General features: G+C 54.1%; 1 protein-coding gene across 3 annotated transcripts in view; it reads left to right on the plus strand.

Moving 5' to 3' along the window:
• The window catches only part of RNF220 (ring finger protein 220), a 229,704-nt gene that overhangs the window by 213,534 nt on the left and 9,913 nt on the right, over nucleotides 1–6,257 (plus strand). The gene's annotated exons all lie outside the window — the stretch shown is intronic.

Consider the following 6,257-nt stretch of genomic DNA (forward strand, 5'->3'; position numbering starts at 1 on the left):
CCACCCCCCCGCCCCTCCTCCTCGGCCCCATGTCAGGGAAATCAGTTACAGAGGAGAGAGTGAGTTATGGCAAAATTTGACCTCCCATGAGCCTTCACTGGTGAATCTAATTTTAGCTCCGATCCCATCTCTTCTCCCTGGGCACCCTCTGCCCTGAAGCAAGAGGGGTCTGTGCCCAGCTGCTCCCTGCTTCCCTGGGACTCTCCCCCACTGCTGCAGAGGACTCTGCAGGACCCTGCCCAGCCCCACTACCTACTTGGCTCCTTGGAGAGATATAGCTTGGCCCAGTGGAAGTCCCCCACCCCGACCAGGTCAAATAGCAGACTGGTAGGTGCCCAGGGTCGGTGTCCTCTTGTCAAAGCCTTCTGCCTTGGGCAGGGCAAAGGGGGAGCTTTCAGTCTCCAGCTCTTCTCTCTTTCTGTGCACAGGCACAGCTGGCACTGCAGCTGTGGTCATGAAGTGAGCCAGTCTGCTCCCCATCTGCCTCCAGTTCTCTGGGCAACACCCTTGGGAGTATTGCTGTGTCTGGTCCCTGGGGAATCTCACAGCAGCTGGGAGGAGGGTCTCTGCCTCACTGGGGCAGTGCTTCTCGGGCTGGTGCTGAGGAGTGGTCCCTACAGTGCCATCCAGGGCAGACTGGCTACATGAAGGGGCCATGAGCCCAGGTGTGGCGTTATGCTTCTGGGCTTCTCTCATATTGCCCGAGCGTTTGTGGACAAGCTAAAGTGTAAATCAGGAAGGTTAATCAGGCCAAACTGTTTCCCGAGCCTGAGTGCTGAGCTGGGAGGATGTCCGTTTGCCATTTCACTCTGGTCCTATCCTGGAGTTTCCGAGTGTCTGAGGCCCAGGGAAGATGAGCAGCAAAGCCCAGGGTCCAGTGACTTGTACAGACAGGTGTCTGTTCAGGGGCAGTTCCAGGATGCTGCTCTGGGTTCGCCCTGTTGGGTGGCTGCAGATTTTCATATCTTCCATTACTGCGACAAGTTTTTAGTCAGGTTTCTTGGCACAGTACTGGACCTGGTGGCTTCTGGGCACCAAACAGGGCTTAGGGGGATGAAGCTGCATGGGGCCTGCTGCTACAACCAAGTATTTCCCAGGCGCTGGGACGCACTTGCAGAGCGGGTGTGAGGGGCTCTTCAGCCCTATGGGGGGGTGTCAGTTTTCCCTGAGTGTTTACACTGTGAGGTTGTTCTTTTCAAGAATTCCTGAGAGGAGTTCAAAGGGGGCTTTTCTTTGAGCGATTTCGAGAGTGAGAATGAGAGTGAGACTTGAAGAGGGAACGGGGGCCGGAGGTGCCTTTATCTGCAGAGAATTGCTCCGGCTTTCCTGATAGAAGCTGCTGCCGCCTCTTAAACAGCTTAGTGCAGTCAAAAGACAGGCAGACTTGAAAGGCTGTTTTACAGCGAGATCAGCAGGGGCCACGAGGCAGAGAGCAGGGCGCAGTGGAGCGGAGGAGGCTGAGGCTCCTCTGTGGGGGGTGCTATCAAAGGAGGCCCTGTCTGATCCTGACTGCCTCTGCCCCCGAAACCCTGTCTGCAGGAGCTGGCCATCTGTCAGTCTACCCACCTTGGCCAGGACCGATAGGCCCCAACTCTTGGGGGGTTGGGTGTGGCCCCGCCAGGCGGGCTGGTGTCAGTGTAGTGCATTGATCGCCCGCCGGGCGGGCTGGGCCGCAAGCCGGGCAGCGCGTGCTTAATGTGATTGAAAGGCAGTTAAAATGGCGGTGACCTTTTCAGGAGGAATTAGATTGCCTGCCAAGACCGGTTAGAGGGAGTGATAACGCTGGCTGAGGAAGCTGCCCAGCTGACTTCAGAGAGAGGGAGCAGAGGCAGGATGAGCAGGCCAGTGGTGAGGCCCATTTAAGCCGAGCTGTGCATGCTGACAGAACAGAGATTGCTGTCCTTGTTGGATATGAAAGAATTGCAGATAAGTTCCTGTATCCAATCACCCCCTATCCCTCCTCCCAGACCAGGACCCCTTCATCATCCTCAGCAAAGCTTCCCACCAGGCCCACTGGGAGCTGGTCTGGTGGAGCAAATCAGTTTCCTTGAATGTATTCTGCCGTGGAACCAGTGAACAAACAAGAGGTTTTGGTGGGACACTTGGCTGAGGGGAATGGGCCTTGGAGATGGGGCCTGTGGTTACTGAGGGTGAGGCCCAGATTGCTTAGGCCTGGGAGTACTTGGAATTGGTATTTTAGGACAAAGCGAAGGACCAGACAGAACAGGTAAGCACTGAGATAGGTCCAGCTGGAAGTGGATCTTTAAGAGTCTGAAGGAAGAGAGAAAGTTTTCAAGAGAGTAGTTTGGAAGAAACTTTCAGTGACTAGGAAACGCTCTGGCCTTCTCAGTTCTCGGAGATGCCCTGGGCTGCGTGCCTAAGCTATCGATTGTCCTCTCTGAACCTTAGGTTTGCTAACGTGCTAGTGCTGTTTCTCCCCACCCAGAGTTAATAATTGCGTAAAGGGCAGCACATGGACCCTAGTGCTTCACCAACATTCCCCTAAAAGAGCTCAACAGTTAGGGAAGAAAGACGCTCTTCCGCTCTTCTGGTGCCCTACGTCAGCCCTGGGCCACAGCGGAAACCTAATTATACAGCCCTTGGGGACAAACCCGTTCCTGCCTATAGTCGACGGAGGTATGTGATGAATGAGCCCCAGCTGTCCTCATTGCCTGTCACCAGCTCCTGGGTCCCGGAGAAGAGACTTGTGGTGGGAGCTTTGGTCCCTCCTGTTTTAGTTGCCAGTGAAAGTTCGCCCAGCTGGATTGGGGGAGCCTGGAGTTCATCATATCTGGAATGGACAGGCTGGAGAGAGAATATGGAATGGTTAGCTTCAGATAAGGTCACAGTGATGTGGTGGGCACATGAGTGGCAAGATGGAGGGATTTCCCAGGAGGCGGCACGGGAAGTGGAAGGTGCTGCAACTCCATCTTTGAGCCCTGGAGGAAAATGCATCCCTGGAATCCAGCACTGAGCCCCTTTGAATCAAACAGGTGTTGGACAGGGATGATACTAAGAGAACCCACTGTCCAGGGCCTCTGCCCTGCCCCAATCCTGGCCTAGGGACTGCATCTTTCTCGAGTTCTTGCCTTAGATTTAGGCTGGTTCCATGTGGCCTGGGATGAGATGCCATGGAGAGGACAGGCAAGGCAGCTGTGGCACAGGTCTTTTAACTGGCTGTTGCTTGATAAAACTTCAGCTCCAGATTATGGGTCATGGGGTTGAGAGGTGTTCTTAGCCCAAGGGCATGGAGAAATTGGCCTGGCCATAGCTGCTGCCTCCTTTGCCGTGTTGGTTTCCAAAAGATAGGAGCCTCAGATGCTAAAAATGTCCCCCAGCGCAGCCCTGCTGCCAGGTGCAGTCAGTGACAGGTGTGGGAACAGCCGACTGCTGCAGGCAGTGTTGGAATGGAGAGCGTTAGGGCTGCCGCCTTCTACCTCCTTACTACCTTTAGTTATAACTGTTGCCTGCTGGGAGGGGCGAGGAGAGGTGGCAAGGAGCAGGGCACCTTCTTGTCCCCTGTGGCGACTGACGGGATTTAATCGCCTTTTGGAACACAATTGTTAAGCTGGGACCGGGGGAGTACAGGCAGAAGGAGTAAGTATCAGTGGTTTTAAACGGCGTCTGTCTCTCTGCGTCTCTCCTGACGTGAGGCAGTGAAACACGTTATCGAGGAGGCCCGGAAAGTGGCTAAGTGCGTTTGACACACGCCAACTCCCTGCCTCCACACTGGATAATTGCATTGTCAACTGTTCAGCGAGGTGGCAGGTGACACTGCAGGCCGATTGATTGTCCCGCATCGCAGCTCCCCAGACTGTCAGCTCCCCAATCGATGGCGTTTACACAAGACACCGTAACTGCATCTGTAACTAATTCCAGTGTAAAACTCTCCGGAAGCTGCTGCTCTGCATCACCACCCCCAAACCACACCTTTGGAGAGCACACGCCTCCAGAGGCCCCAGGACTCCATTCTCCCTGGGCTCTGGTTTTGTTGGGAGCAGCAGGTGAGGAAATCGATGGCTCCCTTTTTGTGGTTTCATGTTCCAGGACGTTACTGCCCCCAGTAAGCGGGCATCTCCAGTTTCTCAATCGATTATCTGATCAGTTGATCAAATTAACGCTGATTTTTTTTCTCTCTCTCTCTTTGACCTAAGAAAAAAGGAGTTTATGCGAGGGGGGTCGTTTTTATAAAATTTAGGCTTTGCTTATCATATATGCACTTAACCCTCTCCCTTTCTATTGCTAGTGTCCAGTTGGAGGGAAGAGGTTTTTTGCACCGCCCGTCCTCCCAGGACCAGGCCCCCACTGCTGAGCATCACTGACTATCAGGCTTAGTCTGCCTGTGGGCGGCAGCCCAGCCCTTTGTGCCACAATACAGTGGGGCTGAGCCTCAGCAAGGCAGCCTCCCTGGTGACTAAAGGGTACTCTAGGTCATCTTGCAGGTCCCAGGGGCAGAGTCCCTTCCCTGGATAGTAGCATCAGGAGTGGCAGCTTGCCTGTTATCCCCGGAGCTGCACAGAACAGGAGCCAGAGGCTTGGAAAGGAGTACTCTGTGCCATCTTGCCTCTGAGTATTGGCTTGGGATGTTCCAGCAGCTGAGAACATAAAATGACTGTGGAGCCTTCTTCTCAAAGCAGGGCGGGGGGCACAAGCTGGCAGGGGCGCTGTCTGCATAAAATGGCTTTATGGCCGTTTCTTTTTATTATGATTCTGCCAGAAGTCAGCAAGTGACATTTCATTAAGAAAATAAAGTTTAATGTGCTGGGAAGGAGGTTGGAGCTGGCTGGGGCAGCACAAGAGTGAAATTGGTGGCGGCAGCCTGTTCTGAACACCTGTGGGGGTAGGGAGAGGTTCCCAACATCTGTCTCTGCTGGGGGGTGGGGTCAGGGTCAGAGGAAACTGCTCAGACCAGAGACAGGCCTTTTCCTTGGCAAACAAGATGTGTTGTGCTCTCCATCCTGCCAGGCTGGTCAAGGGAGCAGAAGGTCGCGGCTCACCCGAGAGCTGGGGTCTGAGAGGGAGGGTTGTGGCCTGAGAGGTTTCTCCAGGCCACCGGCTAATCAGGCCTTGGCCTTCCTTCTGGCACAGGGCTCCTAGGACCTAATAGAACAGCACTGTTGGCATTAAGCCATTACTGCTTGGGTGTGTTGTATGGCACCTGCTGTGGGCCTGGCCAGCTCTGTGCTGGATGACGCTGAGATCACAGACTTGGGCTTTCATTCTGGTAAGGGACAGTGACAATACATGGTAATAAATATGATTTTAGAGTTGCACAGGAGCCTGGATGGACGCCGCAGAAGGGACCCCTATGTAGAAATGTCTGGGGACATCTCGTCCACACTCAGCACCTTGAGGGTAGGAATCAGATCTGGAAATGGAAACACTGTCCTCAGTGTCAAGCCAGGCAGAGGGTGAGTCCGATAAAGGTTGAGAGAATGTTGAGGTGAGTTCATTCAGGAAGTATTTATAGAGCAACTACCATGTGTAGGCACTATGAATAGAAGGCATGATTGAGAAGAGTCAGACTCGCAGAGCAAGCAGGAATTTGTTCTGTAGACCAAGAGGGAGATGTTTCTAGGCAGAGATAACAGGAAGTACAAAGGCAGGAGGGCATAAGAAAACATGCAGGACTTGGGAAACCACAATAGCTATGTTCCACTGGAGTACAAGACCTGGTCCAGGTCTGGTAGGCAATGAGACTGCAGAGATAAGGACTTCGGCCACTGGGCTGCTTTATGTGTTGAGAAGCTAGGACTTTTCCTAGCAGTTTGGCGGTGCCCAGTTTTCTCAGCTTTGCCATGGGAGCCATACTGGGCTGAGGAGTGGTGCCAGGATTCTCGGCTTTGCTTCTCGCCCACCCGAAAGGCAGGGCTGGGCAGGGCCGGGCAGGCCCTGGCTAAGCCAAGGATGTGAGGCTGACTGTTGAGCTGCGTGTACTTGGGGGAGGGAGGTTGGCAGAGCTCGGGAGGCGCAGGCTGTAAGTGAACCTGACGGCTACATTCTGATTGATGGCGGAGTTTGTCTCCCAAACTGTCAGAGGGTTTATAGAGGTGCCATTCACCCACAAGGTGGGAATTGCTTGTCAGGACACTTGGCCGTGAACAGTAGACAGAGCTGTAACTTGGCGTTTTCTCAGCTTAATGGCCCCGCTGCTGACCTGCCTGCTGCCTCGAGTTTGTTGGTGCCTCATTGTGGAGGGCAGATGAGGACTGGCAGGGAGGGGTGGAGCCTGGGCAGTGCCTGGCCTCTCTCTTTCC

Source organism: Lipotes vexillifer, unplaced genomic scaffold (assembly GCF_000442215.2).
Source record: "Lipotes vexillifer unplaced genomic scaffold, Lipotes_vexillifer_v1.1 scaffold661, whole genome shotgun sequence".
NCBI classification, from domain to species: Eukaryota; Metazoa; Chordata; class Mammalia; order Artiodactyla; family Lipotidae; genus Lipotes; species Lipotes vexillifer.